The following is a 21,827-nucleotide window of genomic DNA, read 5'->3' as shown; positions in this document are numbered from 1 at the left end:
CCAGGGATTTTTGCTTCAGCACACATGCCCAGACATGCACTTTGGTGTGGGGCAAGTTGTGCCGCTTCGGCCAAAATAACCCTGCCCAGATTCTCCTGGATCTGCAGCCAGGGGGAGCTAGAGTCTGGGGCCAGCACCTGTACTGGACACAATAGTATAAAAAGCTGCCCTGTACTTACCCTCAGGAGCTTCTGTGGCCTGGCCACTTGGTATCTGGGGACACTACCCCTTGTGCCATCTGGACTGCTGAAGCAGCCCTAACCTAGAGTGGCCCCTGCACCCTCTACCCACCACACCAGTCTGGCAGGGGGGGCTGCTGCCTGGCTGTGACCTGCTGCCACTTGTGACAGCATCTGCCTCCTTGGACCTGTGGCCCCCTGACTGCACCCCTGCCAGGCCTGGATGGGGTGCCCCCGCTCTGCCATTTGGACAGCTATCTGCCAAAAGATGTGCTTCTTGTGGTGGCCCACTTTGAACTGTCAAAGCATGTCCTCTTGGCCCCAAATGGCCAAGAAGTCAGCCACCTCATCTGCCCTCCACCTAGGTCCCCAGTGCTGCCCCTGGATAGGCTCCTCTGCCTGGGTCTTGCCACTTGTCTCACCGGCAGAGATCCTGGTGTTCCCTGCTTATGAATTGCAAATTGTATGATAAGAAACCCAAATTCTCTCATTAAAATACCCAAAATAGTGTTTTTCTGCTATTAAAATGAAATGTCACTATAGAGAGAGAGATCATTTGGGCAATGTTTTATTGATACGTTTACAAGTGTAAAGCAATTTGGAGGTTGGGGGAGTTTGTGGGTGGGTATAGCATTTATAGAAGTGAGCTTGCGGGGTATGGGGCTTGTGCGGGAGTTTGGGGTTTGTGGCTGGGTATGTGGGTGAGGGTTTTATAGGGGTGGCTTGAGGGTGTGGGTGGACTGTGGGGGGACTGTGGGGAGGGCTGCTCATGAGGAGTGTGTCCGCCACAGCTTCCCAGCATGGGGCCCACATCCCCCCCCTGCACGGCACACATGCCCCCCTGCAGGGCCTTAATGCATCTCTTCCAGGGCCCCAGCCCCTCCACAGGGCCCACAGCTCAGCCCTCCAGCAGCAGCGGCCATGGGCTGCTCAGTGCCCGCTGTGGCCAGAGCCCCCAGTGGTGCGATGTGGCCCCAATTGCCTCACAACCAGTGCCACCTGTTCTGCTCGTTGCAGGACTGGCTTGGCATGGTGTGGCACAGTGCAGTGTGGGGCCATGCAGCTTTAGGCAGCACCGGGGCTGCTTGGGCTGTCACCCAGGGCCCGGCCCAGCTCGCAGGGACTGCGTGTCGCACTGGGAGCAGCAGCAACAGCCATCATGGTGCTTGGGGCCTCCTGGCACCACCACCCCCCGTGCAGTGCAGGGCAGCGTGGCTTGGCCCCAGCCACCTTGCACCTGGTGCTGCCTGTGCCACATTGCGCAGGCCTGGCCTGGCTCGGCGTAGCACTGTGCACCTCCAGGCTGCTCAGGCCTTCACCCGGGGCCCCGCACCACTTGCGGGGACCACCTGTCATGCCGGGCTGAGTCCTGCATGCACAGGACCTGCATGTTATCAGGCTGGGCAGCTTCTGTGCATGCAGGACGCGGCCCAGCATGACAGGCAGTCCTCATGAACATCACAGGGATATCCAGGTACCAAATTTTGAGCCCCCGCTGCAAGTATGCAATGCAGGGAACATTTTTTTGTTCCCAGTGTGCCTCTTGCTGTGTCTTAAACTGCTTTGAGTTGCAAGAAGATGCACATGCTGGCTTGTCTGGACGCACCCCAGGAGTCTAAAATGGAAGATATCTCTGGGCACTCCCAGATGAGTGCACATGTGCAGTTTGCAGTGCCTGCAGTTTGAGGCACCATAAACTGCACACGACACATGTGCAACTGTTCACTGCACAGCAAGTTTGGTACTGGGAACTCCCAGTATAAATAAAACCATAAAAAAATAAGCAGTGCAGTGGCAGCACAGAGGCTTAGTCCTCTTAGGGCATTTTGCCCCACACCAAAGCCCACATGCAGGGGCATATGTGGTGGCAAAATGTACTGGCACAGATTTGTGCTGCTACATTTTTTCCCACTGCAAGTGCATACCCTTGCATGTGGGGGTGTGTCCTGTGTGTCTTTAACCACTATCTTTAAAGCTTCTTTAGGGAACCACGGTCCATGAACAAGGCCACTAGGTGAAATCCAAACAGATGGGCTTTTAGAGGCCTCCCAGACACGTTTACCTCATTCTGTTGGTTTTTTCTGGTTTTTTTTTTTCTTTTTCTTCGAGTGTCTCCATTCCCCCAGCCATTTAAAATATAGAGCAATAATGACAAGTGTTTGAGGAAGATCTAGATGGGTTCACCATGTCTTCCCAGAGGTCAGCTGGCATTTCCACTCTCCAGAGGCCCCATTCCAGAGATGCTTCTCAGCCAGTGAATCCTGATTCTAGAGGCTGCGTGATTAAACAGCGGAGCAGCCATGAATAGTAAAAATCACTCCTCTGGGGCCAGATGGTATTGATAGCAAGGAACAATAAAAGGAGAGGGTCTTATTTGGTGACATTTGAGTTTGTATGTTAGAGGTACAGGATGAAATGGCTTTTACTCAACGTTCGTAGCCTGGCTGCTGCTCTGTGTCGCCACAGCCTGAGGGCCTGGTTCTTAACAGAAGGGAGTTTTGATTTATATTCCCCACTTTCTCTTGTAGGTTTAAGGGTGTGTAGCTAAGAGATGTTATTGTTGGGACTAGATCTGGGCATGCTAGCTTTACTCTGCTGTGAGTAACTGGATGCTCAGCCATCGTCCTCATATTGTACAAATCTACCTCTCTTTATATATGATATGCCACGCCTTATTCTTGAGCTATAAAATACCTTGTTACCCCAGCCCTAGGCTGCTCACACAGCTCTACCAGTGCCTCTCAGTCATGCCCTACAGCTCCTCCTTCCCTCTTGCTCTAAGATCTGGACCCCAAGATGATAATTTTGCTATTTCATCTGAATTTATGGTTCATGTTAATCCATGGTGTCTGTCTTAATGCCCCATCTCCTGGAGATGCATTGCTGTGTGAGAATACTACTTGTCACCTTTTTTATTTTTAACGGGCAGTTTCCAAGTTCTTGGAATTGAATATGCGACCATATCACATTTAAAGAACCAGAAGACAAATGAAAAAACAAACCAACAAACCTACAGCATATTATTTGAATCAATCTCATGATTTTTAAGACAGTCTCATCATTTTGGGGATCTGACAGGTGATTTTTGAACACTCGGGACCAGCTATAAGTGAGTTTTGTCACTGAATTTTGGTCCCGCCGTGCTGCACACCCAACTAATTGTCGTGGCAGTGTGCAAGGTGTGTGGACCTTAGGGCTGTGCAAAGTGGGCCCTATTCAATTCAAATTCAGCCTGGATCAGGGACAGTGATTCGATTAGTTGATTCAGATCACTGTCCCTGATTCAATTCATCCAAATCCGAATTAGAAGATTCAATGCTGATTTGGAGAATCAGCGATTTGGACATAGGTACAGCTTTAAATTTTTTTTTCTACATACCTCGACGTACCAGGTGCAGCTCGTGAACACTGCGATGCTGGGGCAGATGGAGCATCCTACGGGAGTGCGGGGTGGGCCCCTCTGCACGCTTCCTGGCAGACCCAGAAGTTTGCCTGGAAGTACTTCTAATTCACTTCCAGGTCTCCTGCCGAGCACACTGTGGAGCCTCCCACGCTTCTGTGGGACACTCCGTGTGCCCCAGCATCACGGCATTCACGCGCCGCCTGCTACCTGGAGTTATGTAGAAAAAACATTTAAAGCTGTGTCTATGTCTGACTCACCGAATCTCTCTGAATCGATTCAGTGGGTTCTGTTACCAGATTTGCCTGTCACTTTGGAGTGTGCTCATTTATTAGGGGTACGCTTCTGGGGGTCTCTGTAATTCTGTCAGTGTGCTGCTTGTGTTACTTGTGTTTCTATACTGAGCTGTATCTCTCCCTTCTGCAAGTCCTCACCCCCAGTGGATCTACCTTGGACTCAGTTTCAATGGGGCTGGGTTCCTCCAGACACCAACTCAGTCAAACACACACAAACACACAGATTAACGTGACACGCCTGACCCGGCCGGGTTGATCAGCATGGACAGGCTGACACCCTCATATGCCAGGAATCAGTTCATTAAGGTAACAACAAAATGCAGTCAGACACAAGCACACAGGTAAACTGAATCCCTCTGAATCCGGCTGGGTGTCCAGCTGACAACCCCATGGGCCATTATTCAGTTCATTAGGGCACGTCTGAGCCAAACTGGGTCAATCAGCCTGTACAAGCTGATCCCCTTATGTGTCTCAAACTCAGCACATCCTAATCTTTGGCCCTAACTGTCCTAGTAGCAACCCTCTTGATGAGCAGACCCCACTGTGGTTTTGGGCATTACAGGGATCTTTGGCTTAGGTAAAAGAATCGTTGCTGCAGAGCAAATGGGGAGGTCGAGGGGAAGAAAGAGTAGGTGAGATTCATAGAAAAAGTATAGCAACCAGCTTGACCATAAACGTTATTTATTGCCAGGTATATGAACTTATGATGATACCAGTAATAATAGTCATACAAGAGAGAGACAACTAAACAGCTACAATATTACATAGTTTCAATTAGGGTTTTAGGGAAGTCTAGCTTGAGTTTGATTAGCAAAAGTCAGGTTTAGAAAGCTGTGCCTGGAGTAAGAGCATAAAAGTCAGGTTCCTGGAGTCACAGAGGGAGAGAAAGTGAGAGCTGGGGTCTCACCACTCAGCGAAGCTTGAATCAGTCGAGGTTCCCAGGTGTTGTTGGAGCCAGCAGACAGGCAGAGCTCTGAGCATGATCAGTGGAGAGATTCCAGGCAGAAAAGGAGTGGAACTGGTGTAGCTTTGGATACAAGCACCAGGACAGAAACTTGAGCTTGGGTAGGGGTTTTTGTAGGGAACTAACAATGGCTCAAGGGAGAACATTAGGTTTGTTTAGGGGTAAACAATGGTTCATATGCTGGATAGTAAGAACTGATCACTGCTGGCTATAAGGTGGCATTACTCAGAGGGAGCTCACAAAACAGACAGGAAGATTCAGTGTTTTGGATACCAATAGAGGAGTCATTACTAGAACTGGTCTGATAAATGCTGAGCTGGGTGTGTGCAGATGTGGGTTGATTAGCATTTGGAGCAAGGATTCCCCATCATGCAGTGCTCCCCTGCTTTTCTGATCCCAGAATTCAGTGTGGTCCTTGCCTGGAATCTCTGTTCTCCATCCTGAATGCTAATGAAGGTGCATGCCTGTCCCATCTCCCATTTAAATGAGTTGTCAGCTGGTTCCATCTCGGATGCAAATGAGACCAGGGGAGTTGTTTCACTCTTGTCACCCTTGTCTGGAGGGCTTTAGGTGTGTCTCACACTGCATCTTCTTTGTCTTCTGTAAGTCCTTCCTCTAATCAGTTCTTGTTTAGGCAGAGGTGGAGAGGGAGAGAGTTCTTTGTGAGTCAGACAGGCTGCATCCTGTGCCAGGGTTCCCCAAGAACACGGAGCTGAGAGGTAACAGTTCTGATTCGATTCAGAGAGATTAAAGGGTCCTCCAATTCGATTCAGATTCAGAGATTTGGCCACCGAATCGGGCCATATCTCTGCTGAATCGAATCAGGGACCAAAGCTTTGCACAGCCCTAGTGGATCTCTTGCCACCAACCAACCATTGGACATTAGGGCTAAGAACAGACAGTCAAAAAGCCCGAGGCTGTATTGATTCAGTCTTTGCAGGTTAGTCTAAGCTGCAGAGAATGAACCAATAAGCAAATGAACACACATTCACTTTTGATTCAGGAAACGCAGCAATGGATCAAGGCAAAAGTTGCGGGGAGGGGGGGGCACTAGAGCAGGTCTGCCAGCTCCTGCCAAAGGGGAGGAAGAGAGAAAGCTCTCTAAGACTTTTCTCCCCTCCCTGCCGGAGGGGAGAGGGTGTGGCCAGGCGCCAGTCTGTGCTTGAGATGTGAGGGGGAGGGGGAGGAGGTAGTGCCATTGAATTCATAAAAGCTTGAACAAGAATAGTTCTTTCGCTGAAAAAGTATAAACTGAAGAACTATAAACACAGTATGAGTTGTGTGTTTGCTTCCTCTTCCTGCTGCCCCCGAGGTCTCTGGGATTTTCAGCCCAGAACCAGAGCAGCAGAACTCTGTAGGATTGCTCATCACTTCCTCTTCCTGCTTCCAGGTACCTCTGGGATTTGTAGTCTGCAGTTGCAGCCAGCAGTAAGTACACCGGGAAGGGCAGGGCAGTTCCCTACTCAGGGGAAGGTGAGTTTAACCCCCATTCCTGGCCCAGACCCCAGCTGGGGTTTGCCTGGGTGGGGCAGTCAGCCAGCCAGTGAGCCAGCCCTCACTGCTCCAGCTAGGGAGCAGAGGGTTGGAGCCAGCCTGCTCTTTGAAGCAGAGAACACAGCCCAGCCCAGGGCTGAAAAGCATGCTGGGCAGCTGGGGGACTCTGCTTTAACTTGAACCAAGAAGGGGTCTGGGACAAAAGTTTCATAAACCAGTTTGACCCAAATCAGTTAAGTCTGATACTACATTAAACCAGTTTTATCTTAAACCAGTTTCAGCCATTTTGAAACTGGTTTATGTGCACTGGGCTTCTGTTATGTTATAGGTTTAAACCAGTTTCTGATCATTTAAATTGGTGTATGTGTAATTTCCATCCGTAGCCTACCAGACTTAATCATTATTGAGCCTAAGCGAACTGCTCCAGCTTTCTCAGCTAATGGATTGTCTCCCTCTGAGTCCTTCTAGCCACACCCCTTCTAAGAGTTAGGAGGCAATTCACAAGTCAGTCCTGAGACACTATTGACTATGATTCTCTTTGTGGTAGTGACAGGGAGCTTCAGCTTGCCAAAGGGTCTTCAGTAAGCTGGCTTGGTTTATATGGCTGCCATGCATCCTCTCACTCTAGCATCCAGCTTTTAATTTTTGCATTTGAATTATGAAATGTCATCTCTACCAGCAGCTGCCAAAAGCAAGAACCATTAATATTGATGTTGGAAGGACCCGCAGCGTGGCAGCAGGGTGATTTAAGGGTGAGAATTATCACTGACAGTATCAGAGTAAATACATTCAAAGTCCAATTTATTCTCTTTTTCATCTAACTTTTTTTTTTAAGGCAGATTTAAAAAAAATAAATAAATAAAAAAGGAAATCCTCCAACCTGCTGACTTAGTGAGTGTGTAGCATTTGCTTCCTGCTCGCTGCTTTCTTTTCCTTCTGCCACCTCTATATATTGAAGAAAATTTAACGAAGTACCATAAGAATAGATTCATGCAGCACAAATAACAGCGAGCCACATGGAAAAGAAGTGCTATAGGCTGTAAAGGCTACAGGTAAAGAGCTATAAGACCTTTTACTTCCAGCTTGCTTCTTCACATCCATTCCCAGCCAGTACCACAGGAAAGTTGTTGGCATTTGATTTAGTTAGTGACTAATGTAAAACAAAATGTGTCATCACTGCCTGTGGTAGAATATAAAACAAAATCCTACCATTACCAGTGTGTTGGCTTCCTTGTTGGCAGTCTTGGGAAAAAAAAAAAGTAACCGAACAGTGGGGAGGTACAAGAAGCTAGAATGAAATCATACCAGTGCATCGGCTTTCTTGATGGTAGTCTCGGGAAAGAAGTCAAGAACTGGTTGAGTGATGGAGATGGCATTTAATGACAGGGGAGAATTTCTCTAGGGTAAGCTTTGGTTACACTAATAAGGTGTTATGGTCCAAGTTTGCATGGTTACTGGCTAATCTGTACATGATGTTTCAGAAATGTAGTGGATGGTCCTATATGTCACAGGACAGGGACCCTTGGGACTGGTGTTCAGGTCTTGGCTCTGTTACATGTTTTTTATTTGACTTTGAAAAGGTCACATTCATCTTTGAGTCCCTATCTGAACAACCACAGTGACCCACTTTCAAAGTGCTTTCTGAGCATAGGATTCAGATGCGATACTAATGGATGTCTTATCACTAATCGATGACTATCAAAAGAAAACTATCTTCTGGAAAGAAAAGGAAACGCAAAAGGTTGTCACCTTCAAGAGACCATGAAGAATGAGGTTTCCCATTGGATACACTTCAGGGAAATAGCATATAACTGCTGCTTAGACTTTAGGTATAGTATCAATGAAAACATGGGTGTGGAGGGGTGAGGAGCAAAATACAGCTCGTGGGATGGATCTGGCCCACCATAGGTTTTTATCCAACCCGCGGTGTGGGGGGAACCTTGGCTTTACCTGGCCCTGGCTTGGGGGACAGCCTGGGCCATGGTGCATGCAACTGGTCCTGCTGCCCCTGGATGCACAGTGGGGTTGGGGTGGCACGGTGGCCAGACTTACTTCCCAGCAGCCCCACCAGTGGCTGCTTCTTCTGGCTGCTGTCACCAGTGTCTCCACTGCCACTGGATCTGGCCCCGCTGCCTGGGAACCCCAGCCCATCCACAGGGGTGCTGGATGGAGTGGGTGGGTGAGGTCTATATGGAGACCAGCAGGGACCCACGCAGGCAGGGCGTGCTCAGCCAGGTGGATGCTATAGTGCTGCAGGTGAGCAGGGAATAGCATCTGGGAGCAGGATGGGTGGGCAGGGGCAGGGCTGGGATCAGGATCATGGAGAAGTGACAGTGTGGGGCTGAGGCCCCAGGGGAGAGCTGCAGTCTGCTCCCTGCATGTTCCTGCTGTACTGGGAGTGGACAGCAGCTCTCCTTAGGCCTTAGCTCCATGCTGTCACTGCCCTGTGATCACCACACTGGGCCCAGCCCTGCCCACCCATCCTGCTCCCAGGTGCTGCTCCCTACCTACCTGTGGTCCCATCCCACTCGCCTGGCTGAACGCACCCTGCTCACGCAGGTACCAGCTGGTCTTTATGGAGACCCTGCCCACCTGCTCCAGTAATCTACCATTTAGGGAATTTTGGTGAGCTGCTGTGGAAGTGGGGGAAAAGGGGTTTGCTGACCCGGCCCAAAATGGCTCACTAAAACTCCATAAGTGACCCTCCAGCCCAAATAATTGCCCAACCCTGCTCTATCTCTACTACTGTGCTTCTTACTACTTGAGATCACTGCAAGATATGCAAAAGATCTGAGACCTTTTCCTGAAGGAGAGCAGGAGAATGAGGTTTATTTTCATTACATTAGGCATCTACTTCCTTGCTGGTGAAAAATTTCCTTCCGGGAAGCTCTGGAGTGCTGAAGTCCTTTGCCTACCTACAAGCCAGTTTGGGCAGAGGTGGCAGTGCTAACTTCTGTGCTTCTGTGCCAAAGCCAGGCTCTAGTGTGTCCAGCAGCAACATATCACACCTGCTGAGGAGGCCATCTACACCCACTGCCAGACTGCAGACCAGGAAGTTTACCAGTGTAGCTGCTTCTGCCCTTTTCCCAGTTTCTGCTTTCAGGCTCATTGAAGACTGAAGGTTCAAGAGCAGGTGCTAGGGTGGAGCCCAGAACAGCCCCACTGGTGTGTACATTTTGAGCTTGGAGTGTGCCTACAGGAATGGGTGGTTTGCATTGGGAGGGTTTTGCTGGGGCATGTCTCTGGCATTGTCTTCACAGGCTCCTTGGGGCAAACAATTAGATCCTTGTGTTTGGGAGTTTGGGAAGCAGATGCTTCTTCACTAAAAACTGGGCTAAGAGCTCTGACTCCTTTCGTGTGAGCCATTTGACAGGAATAGCTTCTCGCTGCTGTTCTGTAATGGATTTGAATGGATGGCTTTCATGAGAGGTGAAAGACTTGGACTTCTGGAGCCCGGGCGGTCCAAACTTCCACAGGGTGCTTTTTGATGAAGCATTACTTACCTTGTCTCCTGTCACATATGTCCTCCCTTCCCCCCAGACTTTACACTCAGGCACCCTCCCCTGGGCTCATTGTGGGCAGCAGTTAGGGCACTTGTATCTCAGATGATGCTTTTGATGGGATTTTTTTCCCTACCCATCTTAGTTTCTTCTGACCCCAATTCTGTGTTTATAATGAGGCCATGCTAATTCGTGCTGAGAGCTTATGAGTTTTCTTTAAGCGCCGGGAGAGGTCACTGAGAAACAGCTAGGGATATTTCTTTCTTCTTGTGGCTGCTGCTTTGGAGGGTCTGATCAATTTACTTTTCTATTGCCAACAAACGATTTCCCCATTAAATTAACAGCAGTATTTTATTCAGGGTTGGGGAGGGGAAGGCAAGAAGAACTGATGGAGAAGGTGGGGGGCAGGAAGGGGGGGTGAGTGTGAGAAGGAGGGGGTGGTACAGCAAAAGTCTGCCCATGCAAATGCCAACTGTTTTGTCGCTGTGTGGCAGAGGCCAGCAATTTGCACGGCATGATTGGTAAGGGAAAAGCAAATTAAACAGTTATTAGAGAGAGGCAATCAATTGGTACCTTGCAGTGGGCTATGAGCAGATCTGTCAGTCTCCTTTATTAATTGAAGACATGCCTTCAGGGGAGCCCTTTTTAGGCATGTTTACTTAGTTACACTGAAGGCCTTGTCCCTTAGCAAGAACCCTATCATCATTATTAGTGGTAATACAATAATAATAATAATAATGCTAGGAAATATTATTTCCTCCTGGATGATAGCTCTTGGAGATTTTTTATTATTATTATTGTAAAAAATGCAGCCTCCTCATGCTGGGTTCTAATTACCATTTTTATGAGAACTACATATTCTCCTATTCATGCAAAAAGATTTGTTTATCAAGGCTTTCTCTTCCTGTGCTGATCTTGTAGAGTGTATCTGTATCATTGGCAGTGGTGGTTGAAGATGTATGCTGAAGCAGGCGCGTGCGTCTGTGCGTGTGGGAGGGAGTATGAGGATGTGTACATGCATGGGTGCATGTTAAAAAAAAGAGGGGAAGATAAGATTCACTGGCGATGCAAGCTGGCATTGTTTCATGGAGTCAAGGACGCTGAAACAGTTTCTGCCAGCTGAGCATTTGATCCAGAGAGAAACAACTAGGTTGTGCCTCTGAATTATTCTTTATGCACGTGATAGCACCCTTGCCTCATTCTGGGATTAGCTAGAGCACCTGGAAGGGGCATACTGGGCCACTGGATCTAGTCCCATGTTCACAGGCAACCATTAACTAAAGGAATCCCCCAAACTGCTACTTCAGTAAACAAAGTCCTTCTGAAAGATGGGACCTGCTGCAGCACTGCAATCCTTACTGCTTACCTGTGGTTTGAGGGGATTCAGCGCATCAGGTGTAGGATAGTCAGCACAGCACCTTCTAACACTATGCCAAGGTCATGTGATATAAAAGATATCCAGGCTTGAGCAACAATACCAACATAGCATTCCCAAACTTCATGTGGATTGCATCACATTAGGAAAAAACAGTCCACATGATAAGAGGGCAATACCTCCAATAGTATGTGACCCTCTGCTCCCATTGTGAGATATGGGAAGTAGAGCAAGTTCAAGTTTGGAAGAATATTGGAACTTAAGACCCAGGGCTGGAAGGCACCTTGTGAGTTTTTAAGTCTTGTCTTCTGTCACAGGCAAAATGTCATACAATCCCTTAACTAAACCTATCAGACTTCAACTTAAATAGGAGAGTGTTTGACCTCTGCTGTTCCTAGTAGACCACACTTTTGTAATGGCTGGAAAACTCCATCTAATACGCTGATTCTCAAACACCTGCTGTGGCAATCTGGGGTGCTGCAAGATTCTTTAAGGGTGCCACAGGGTGCCAAACAATTGTGCAAAAAACCTACATATGCTTCACAGGATAAACACAGAGATTTCAAAGAGGAATCTGTTGTATCAAAATAATTTCAAATCTGTTGTGGTCTAAGTTCTTTGCAACACAAAAATTGCTCTATTGTTTTTCCATAGGCAAATAACAAGAGAAAACTAAGAACTGGAATTTTCTGAAAGGTCTAACAAAGGGGTTTTCCAGTTTATATCCAGTTTATATCTGTTTCTTCTTGTGGCAGTGTTGCATTTAGCTTAAGTAGTTCTTCTCTCACTGTGGTCTTTACACCCTATCTTGTGAAGGTATTTAGAGACAACACTTGTATTCATAGCACACCTTCTTTTTCTTGGGATAAACAAGTCAAAGCACTTGTTTTTTCTTTGGAGACTGGGTTTCCAGTCCCCTTGATCATTCTAGTAGCCTTTTATGCACAAGTTCTTATTTGAATTCCAAATGACGTCTCACCAGTGTTTTGTACAGTATACTTTCTTATCTTTCCTCATAGTAATCCTATGATTAACCCAGGTCTTTCTCCTCTGTTGTTTTCTACCGATGAAGTCTAAGCTTACAGCAGAAATTCTTGTTGCTATTCCCTAAATGCATGACCCTGCATTTCGTACTATTAAATTTTATCTTATTTCTATTACTCCGGTCCTCAAGGTCATCCAGTTCTTCATGATAGCCCAGTATTCCTCCGTGTTGATAATATCTCCCAACTTTGTATTAGCAGATCATCTGCAGATTTCACACCTACTTTTTGTGCCGCAGACATGAATGAATATTTTAAATAAGATTGCTCCACAGCCTGATTCTTGAAGAATGCCAGTAGTAAGCCTGCCTTTTAGATGACCAGTTAACATCTCCCTTTTAGCCACTTCCTCCTTCACTTTACAATGCATAATTAATCTCCATCTTTTGCATCCTAACAACTAATTTTTCATGAGGCGTCCTATCAAATACTTTAGTAAAGTCCAGATAGGATAAGGAATAGACCTAAATTTTGTCTAGAATAGACATTCACATCCACGGTGCCACAAGATCCTTTTAAGAATGCAACACGATATTAGCACTGTTAGGGGTACAAACACGTACACATGGTTCATGAGATAAACTGAGAGATTTCAAATATGAACCCATGGTGTCAAAAACATTCTGACAAGCTGTAGGTTCTCTGAATTATTTACATCAGAAGACTTATTCTATTGTTTTTTCATAGTCAAAAAATGACTGAAAGCTCAAAACTATCTTTTTTTCTGAGAGGTGTCTTGGGTCTAAAAAGGTTGAGAAACACTGGTCTAGAAAATCAGTTATCTTTCTGAAGAAAGTTATCATGCTGGCACAGTCTATCTTGGGCAAATCATAGAATCATAGAAAATGAGGGCTGGAAGGGATCTCAGGGGGTCATCTAGTCCAACCCCCTGCTCAAATCAAAGCAGGACCATCTCCAACTAGATCATTTTCTGTTTCATCGTGGTTTCCATTTCTCTCCCCTCCCCCCCCACCATGTTTTTAATTATTCCTTCTTTTAAAGTTTTTTTCTGAAGTCTTATATACTTGGCCCTAGTGGCTTGGAATCCCCTTCTTTCTCTTTTGTAATATGGGTGCTGCATTTCCTAGTCTCCAGTTATATGTTTGAGACTGCAATTTGCTACTATGCCTGGGATTGTATATGTCAGTGCTTTCAGAATTCTTGAGTGGAGATTATTTTGTCCCACCAGATTGAGTACATTGAGGTCTCTGAGTCTTGCTTTCACTTCAGAAATCTCCACAGCCTCAAGGCCACTACTCATCATCCATACTGGAAACCAAAGCAACATATTACTTTAATTTTAAAGCAATAAATAGAGTGTTGTTCATGGGGTCTGCAGAGACATGATGCCCAGCTTTCAGGAACAGGTTAATCTTACTTGTAAGTAAACTAGAGAGTGATGTAACTGGCAGCTAACTCTAACAAAAAAACTGCCTGGAGCTACTACTCCCAACCAATTACCCACAGCCAAGCCAGTCTCTTCAACCAACATGTTTTCTTTCATATAAGCCTGTTAAAGGGCTAGTATCCTTAGACTTGGATTATTTTTTAACTGGAAACCTGACTCACTACATAGTGATCATGCTTTCTTTTTCACTTTCCCTTTTAATTTCTATGGCAAAACATCCTCTTGATATTTGTCCAATATTTCTTGTAGAGCCAAATTCCATTTGAGTTTGTTGCTTCTCATTTTATGCCTACCCATCTTGACCTCTCAAATGCAGCTGTTCTGGTTTGATCGATCATTTTCCATTCCTTGTGGGTATTCTGATTACTCTTAATATCTCTTTTGAGGTAGTTATTTATCTATTTCAGTTTGGACTCCCACCCCCCCTTAGTAGGCTTGTAGTATCTAGAACTAGTAGTAGTAGCAATGAAGACAATAAAATGATCATGATTATTCCTGCCAGCGACTCAGTTTCCATTCTATCTCCTGCCTGTTTCATAGTTTTAAAGGATCACGAGTGTTTAATCAGTATTCAGCCAGAGACTCAGACTCAAATCTAAACCTGCATCCAATATTTTGCACTGGGGCCCTAGCTTTGTGACTTTAGGCCATGTCTCATTTGATCATACATTTGCGGAGTTAGTAAGGCAGAAAGAAACATTTGCCTCTGCTGCTCCAGTAATGGCAGGGGGGAGTTATCTCATTGTGAATAATATTTCCTGCTGAGATTACTGTTATTGGGATGGAGAAGGATCATGAGACCTCGGCTTGTGAGCAGGTAAGATCAATCCAAACTGCAATAGCATCAGCATTGTCACTTGCTCCCCTTCCCTACTAAATGAGAACAAGCCAAGGTGCCCCCCCAGATCACTGATCAGTAAAGATTATACAAGATGGAGTCTGCTCATATTTGAGCTTATTTGTATTCATTGGCATCCTTGACGCCCACCTCAATTCCAGCAACCTAAAAAATAATGGTTACGTTAAAGCTTTCCAGCAAATGCCCACAACACAGATCATTATCGTGTGAGTGACAGGAAGGAGAGAGATGAGGGGGAGGCAAGGCGAGTGGAAGGTAAGGGAGTCAACATTGCACTGCCGCTGGCTGGATTTGCATCATGCCCTCGTGGACAGATGTTTTTGCCAGTCCACAGGCATGTACATAGCCAAATAGCAAAAAATTTACATAGCGGTGGGCCCATATAAACACTGGGGTGTGTGCATATGTGAGCAAACCTGTTCAGGTACAGGAACAAATGCACACTGTGCACATATGCATGTTTAAGGATAGATATAGGTGTCTATATGTGAGCACTTGCTGCACACACAGATGCACACACACGTGTGTTTGGACTCAGGAACAGACCACGTGTTCCTGTCTTCTTTCCTCCCACGGCCTAGCTGTTTTGTTTTCTGACTCCAATTTTGTTTCAAGTTAAGGGGGTTCTTTCTCTTCTTTTAGGTTAAGGAGTGATTAGAATAGGTTTTTTAGCAGCCCAGAGGTAGGCCCAGGAGCTTGCCCACCAGACAAGATGTAAACACTGCATGACTTGTGGGGAGCCAACATGGCAGCTTTATGTTGGATCACCACAAACCCTAATTGCCCAGTAAAGAAAAGCACAACATAAGAGTTAATAGCCAATATGTATGCTAGCAGAGGGACAAGCCCTCTGCAGCACTAAAAGCCCACACAAACAGAGGAATCAAAAGACCAATTATCTAAACACATTTTTTTCTCTCTTCCTTTACATTTTTTTAATTCTCTGCACTTCTTAACAACAGAGTATGATATGCACGAGCAACCATTATGTTGACTCGGCTCTTGCTGCTCCCTAGCCATCCTATTTCATTGTTTCCAGCACAGTTCTACTTCTATCTTTTGCTATTTTTCTGGCCTGATAGACCCTGGATAGTGGAAAGGGGGTGGTAATGGGGCAGGGAGCTTTTACTTCTAGGTTAACAGTTCCAGAGCACCTCGTACACTAGCAACTGAAGTCTCTTATTAGCTGATGGTTGCCACAAAGCCTCTGTGCTCACCTCCCTGCCAAGCCCGGGACTGCTGCTCAGAATGCAACCCCAGCCACTGGCTCCTGTTCTGTGCATGACCTCCCCTGGCAATTATGTAGAGCAAATATTCTGAGTACATGCCCTAGCCCCACTCTTAGGGTCTTTCTGTCTCTGGAGTTCCTGGAACTGCTGCTGGGGTACACAATTAGGATCCTTTCAGCCGTCTATTCCGTTTAAATGCCAAGCTTGAACCATCCACAGCTGACCCCCTTTTGCCACTTTTACAAAAAGAGAAATTGAAGATAAAAACTATATTGGAAATTAAACTCCCATGTCTGTTAGAGACATCCTCTCCAGAGACCAGCATACATCATGTTTGCATTGTGCTGGCCCTTTCCTCATCTACAAAGAAGAGGGGACTGACAGAAGTTAGATGAAGGCACTCCACTTTGGAGCGCCTTCATCTCTTCTCTCATTACATGAGGCTTAATTTGTCACAAGATCAACCACTTTTAAAGCACTCTGTAGCTGTGCACTTCTGTCATGGCATGGCTGTAGAGCACTTTCAGGTGGCCAGTCACTCAATAAATGTCATGTCAGTCAGCAGTCACAATTGTGCTTGGGCCACTTAGTATACTGTCACCTAATAGAATAGGATCTGGTCCTCTGCGTATAGGAAAAACAAGAACATAGAGTCCTCTAGGACCAACTTTGTGACTCCCCCACCCATATTTGGATCCCATTTGGATGGAAGAGAATTTTAGGACTTGGAATCAAGGTTGAGGCACTAAACATGAGGATGGCAAGCATTTGGGAGAATGGGGATACAAACTCAGACCAGGGCTACAAAGGTGGTTGTGATGATCCTCTTTGTTCCTGACCATCATTGAACCAGGAACTAAGGAACTAAGGCCTTGAACAAATTGTGTGGCAGATGGAAAACTCCCTTTTTGATTCCCTTTCATGGGTTTGTAAGAAAGGGACACCTCTGCAATGATTCGCATTCAAGACTTTGATGGGAGCAACCCCTCTATTCATTGCCATGATAATTCAAGACAAAAAAGGGAGATTTATTTTTGCTTCTGAAACTTCATGGTAGAGTAGGGATTTGAACCCTGATCCCCAACCAGCTGCATTGTCTTTCCACCAGGAAAGCATTCTGGAATTCCCATTGCACCTTCTACTTACATTGGTGGGAGATTGCTGGCTTTCCTCAGAGAGGCAGGTTTCCAGAACTGTTCAAGTTCCTTCCCCACCAGTAATATCAAATGTATGACTTTCTCAATATCTTTTTAAACATGAACAGAGATTGCGTGTGGAGGGTGCTGGGGGGGCAGGGCAGCTGTTGAGACACAGGGGAAATGTGTTTCTTTGCTTTCAGGGAAGTTAATGGGTGCTAAAAGTGAGGGCCCAGCTCATTATTGCACAAGCCTTTATGGTTTTTTTAATATGTGTATAATACAGATTTATCTGGAATATAAATCCTAGTTCTTAACTCTGGACCCAAATGGAATATATCTGTAATGATCCACACCAGATCCCTGGATCTTGAAGCTGGAAACTTGGACTTAAATCTTAATGCTCCCAGATTCTGGATGGCTTTAGATTTGGTGTTCTGATTTGGTTTATTATATGGAGAGTTAAGACCTGGATATCTGGAGCTTAGTTTCAGTAACATGCACACTTAGGGCTCTCCCGTGATAAGAAGGGATTGCATCTTCTCATGGCTCAGATGGGCAGCTCCCCACAAAGCTCAGATGGGCAGCTCCAAGGTCACAGTGCTGCAGAATTTGATATTGGTAGTTCAGGAGGTGGGGCTTTTCTTCCTGATTTCACAATAAAGGCATGCCTTAGAATGATGATAGGGGTACAGTGCTGTTTATGATGAAGTCTGATTGTGGAGCCTGCCACTTCTCACATAAAGCAAAGGTCTGACTGGGGACGGGGGGCTATGAAATGCTTATGGCACTTTCACCAGAACTATGGCTTTACACTTCATAAATTCCAACTTAAGTAACTTACTTTCTGCCTCCAGAAATGTACTGATTGGTTTCAAGTAGATACAGGATTCATCTTCAATACTTCCTATGCTCTTATTGGATAATGTTCTTCTCTGCTGTTAAGAAGCTTCAGTATTTTGTTTCAGAGGTGGCTGCATTTTAGTGGCAGTTGTGAGCATGACTGCATTTTATAGGCAATTTGTAAATCTTTAAAACCCTTTGTCATCGGACAGGTTCAGTAGAAGTTGCGTCAGAGGCTCTGTTGCCAGGAGGAGGGCACTATCTGTAGCAAAGAGCTCAAGAACCGTGCCTGAGGAAAGCTGCCTTTTGATTTTGTGGTGCCTTGGAGCAGACATGGTGGGCCTCATCAAGATTTTCCCAGCTGTGACTTTTGGCACAATTGTGCCTAGCACTTCTGTTAGTGCCACAGATCAACCAGTGTGGAAGAATGCCTTCGAAGTTCTGGGAAGTCTATATTTGATATGCTTATGCCAGTATATAGGTCTGCAACCATAAGATGAGAATGAAAAGAGAAAATCTGGTGAAAGTGAGGGCTCATTGTATTCCCTGTAGGTCATAACCTTTCTTTCTTTTTCAAGGGACTTGTTGTAATTTTAACAGCGGTCAAATAGCATCCAAATTTTTTCCTTTTGAATGGGATTCCAAGGCAAGAGAGATCTAATTTCCCAGGCATAGGCAAGCATGCTTTCTGGTGAGGTTCCCTATGCTTCCTGCCTCTCTTAAGTCCAAACACTGGTGTCTCCAAGGTAGCTCTCACCACTTCTGCTCTGGTTCACAACTCAGCCAGGCAGTCACATGTCAATGGAAAAATGATGAGACAAAATTGGCTTTTTCCGTCCAAAACTCAGAGGGAAAATCCCACTGGACTTGACTGCCTCTGAGCTGCACATCCATTCACTTCTCTTCTTGAGGGCCTGGATTGGATAAACCACAATGAACATGTGTGTGGTATGGATTGCTTGAGATAACAGTTACACAAGAAGATATTCAGAGTGACCTGGACAAATTGGAGGATTGGTCCAAAAGAAATCTCATGAGGTTCAACAAGGACAAGTGCAGAGTCCTGCAGTTAAGACGGAACAATCCCATGCACCGGTACAGGCTGGGGGCTGACTGGCTGAGCAGCAGCTCTGCAGAAAAGGACCTGGGGGTTAAAGTGGACAATAAGCTGAATATGAGCCAGCAGTGTGCCCTTGTTGCGAAGAAGGCTAACGGCATACTGGGCTGCATTGGTAGGTATGTTGCCAGTAGGTCAAAGGAGGTGATTATTCCTCTCTATTCAGCACTGGTGAGGCCACAACTGGAGTACTGTGTTCAGTTTTGGGCTCCCCAAATACAGAAAGGATGTGGATATCTTGGAGAGAGTTCAGCAGAGGGCAACAAAAACGGTGAGGGGCACATGACTTATGAGGAGAGACTAAGGGAACTGGGCTTATTTAGTCTAGAGAAGAGGACACTAAAAGGAGACTTAACAGCAACCTTCAGCTACCTAAAGGGTGGTTAAAAAAAGGATGGAGCTAGACTATTTTCAGTGGTGGCAGATGACAGAACAAGGAGCAATGGTCTCAATTTGCATCAAGAGGAGTTTAGGTTAGATATTAGGAATAATTTTCTCGCTAGGAGGGCAGTAAAACACTGGAACAGGTTACCCAGAGAGGTGGTAGAATCTCCATCCTTGGAGGTTTTTAAGACCTGGCTAGACAAAACTTTGACTAGGATGATCTCATTGGGGATAGTTTTGCTTTGAGCAGGGGATTGCACTAGATGACCTCTGGTTGGTCCCTTCCAACCTTAACTTTCTATGATTCTATGAATAAAATGTCCACTCAGTACCCTTCAGCCACCTCAAGAGTCACAGGGATGCATGTACATGGATACAGTGCACCAGTCCAACATTGATAATGTTCTCTTTTTTGTTTTGAAAGAGAATCAGCTGATTCTGTGACCAAAGTAAATATTTATGGTTCAGCCCTTGTAGAGCGAACCCTGTTCTGGGGAAGGGTGAGGTCATAGGTTTCAACTGAAGGCATAATCTGGCTACGGTTCATTTGTCACAGGTGTAAGTATGACAGAAAGTAAAAGCCCAGCTAAATGCTTAGGTCCCACGAAGAGTTTATGGATCTGAAGCTGTTGATGGGGACTGAGGAGGTAGGGAGGAATCATTTTTCACTAAAAACCTGAGTACTATATTTCTCACATGTAACACACACCTTTCCCATAAAAATCATCCGCCCAAAATTGTGATGTGGAGAAGCTTATTTTCTGCCCAGGGCTGGAAGCACTTGGATTTGATTTTTGCTTCACAGTGCAGAAGCTATGGTACCACTGTTCAGGCACCTGAGGTTGATAATTGACTTGTCTTAATGGCTCATTGTTCTTCATTCTACAGGTATTAACAATTCTCTCTCCTTTTTAATGGCCTCGCTGTTTCACTAATCAAGCTAACCTTTCTTAGGGCAGTTTTGCTGTCTGCTGCCTATTTCTGGTCTTTCTATTTCACAGACTCTTTAGCTCTTTTTATAATCATAGGTCCACCCAGCAGCACCTAAGGTTTCAGCTTTAGTTTGCAAGAAAGAAAGGGTGAAGATTAAGCTCTGTTCCTGCTTCGTGTAGGAGGTATGTTGAAGCTCTCTTTGGGGGTATGTTGTATGTGAGAAACTATGGTAAGTTTACTATTACCTCACTGAGAAAAAATCCATATGGAGCCCCATAGTGTTGCTGTTAGTGACTTGTCAAAGGGGAACTATGTTCATGTTCACAAGCCATTGTGTAATCAGGGAATGAAAGGCACTAAATGCAAAGCAGTGTTCTTACCATTTGTCTTATTGTGTTATTTACATCCATAAAACACTGGGGTTCAAGTAACTAATAATAGACCATAGTATGAACATGAGCTATCAGTGCGATGCTGTAGCCAGCAAGGTAAACAATACTCTGGCGTGCATCAACTGATGCATCTCAAGCAAAACCAAAGAAATGATTCTCCTGCTTTACTCAGGATTGGTGAGACTGCAGCTGGAGTACTGCATCCAGTTCTGGGTGCCGGACTTCAACAAGGACGTGGAAAAGCTTGAGAGAGTCCAGGGAAGAGCCACCCATATGATCAGAGACTTGCAAGGCAAGCCATACAAGGAAAGGCTGAGGGGGAACTTGGTAGCAGCTTACTGCTATATCAGGGGAGTACATCAAGGGCTCAGTGAACAACTGTTCACCAGGGCACCTTTGGGGAAAGCCAGGAGTAATGGCCACAAACTCCTGGAAGACCATTTTAGGCTTAACACTAGGAAAAACCTCTTCACAGTGTCCAGACTGTGGAATAAACTCCCCCCAGAGGTGGTGCAATCACCTAACCTGGAAATCTTCAAGAGGAGACTGGATGGTCACCTTGCTGGGGTCACCTGACCCCAGTTGTCTTTCCTGCCTAGTGCAGGGGGGCTGGACCCAATGATCTTGTGAAGTCCCTTCCAGCCCTTTACAATCTAGGAATCTATATGTGACTGCTCACGCCTTCTGGTATGAATCCCAGAGATTCTGAAGCAGCGCACAATAGTCCTTTAGTGGGAGAAGCAACCCATATACATCTAGAGCCATTTCAGAAAAATGTCCTTGTATTACCAGATCTTCCCTTTGCAAAGGAAACATTCTCCTTCTTAGGAAAGGCCAATAATCAGAAATCCATTTACCTTTCACATGCTTTTCCTAATTTCCCTTGCTACTTTGGTTAATTAATTATCACCATCATTTGTGTTTAAACAAGAGGGTCCCCTTCCTTCTGTCCCTCCCTCCTTCAAAGTCCCATCTGCTCCTCCATGACCTTGTTTGTGAAGTCATCTCAGTGCTGACTTTGTGAAAGCACAAATACTTCCATGGCAACAGACAACCGTGTCACAAAGACAGGCCTAAGACCTCATGGCAGGAAGAACCAAGCGGGGTGCAGGGGAGAGACTTTTTCTCACAATTACTGTGGCTTTTGATGATAACAAAGAAGAAAGCAGGACATTCCAGCCAGAACAACTTTTCTTGTTGTTTGAATGCTCCTGCTTTAGAAGCTGCCCATAGTTTTAAATTCTCTTTCAAAGACTTATTTTAGGCTTGTGCTTC

This window comes from Alligator sinensis, unplaced genomic scaffold (genome assembly GCF_000455745.1).
Source record: "Alligator sinensis unplaced genomic scaffold, ASM45574v1 scaffold343_1, whole genome shotgun sequence".
Classification (NCBI taxonomy): domain Eukaryota; kingdom Metazoa; phylum Chordata; order Crocodylia; family Alligatoridae; genus Alligator; species Alligator sinensis.
The sequence above is the reverse complement of the archived record's forward strand: the minus strand, read 5'-3'. Positions refer to the sequence as shown.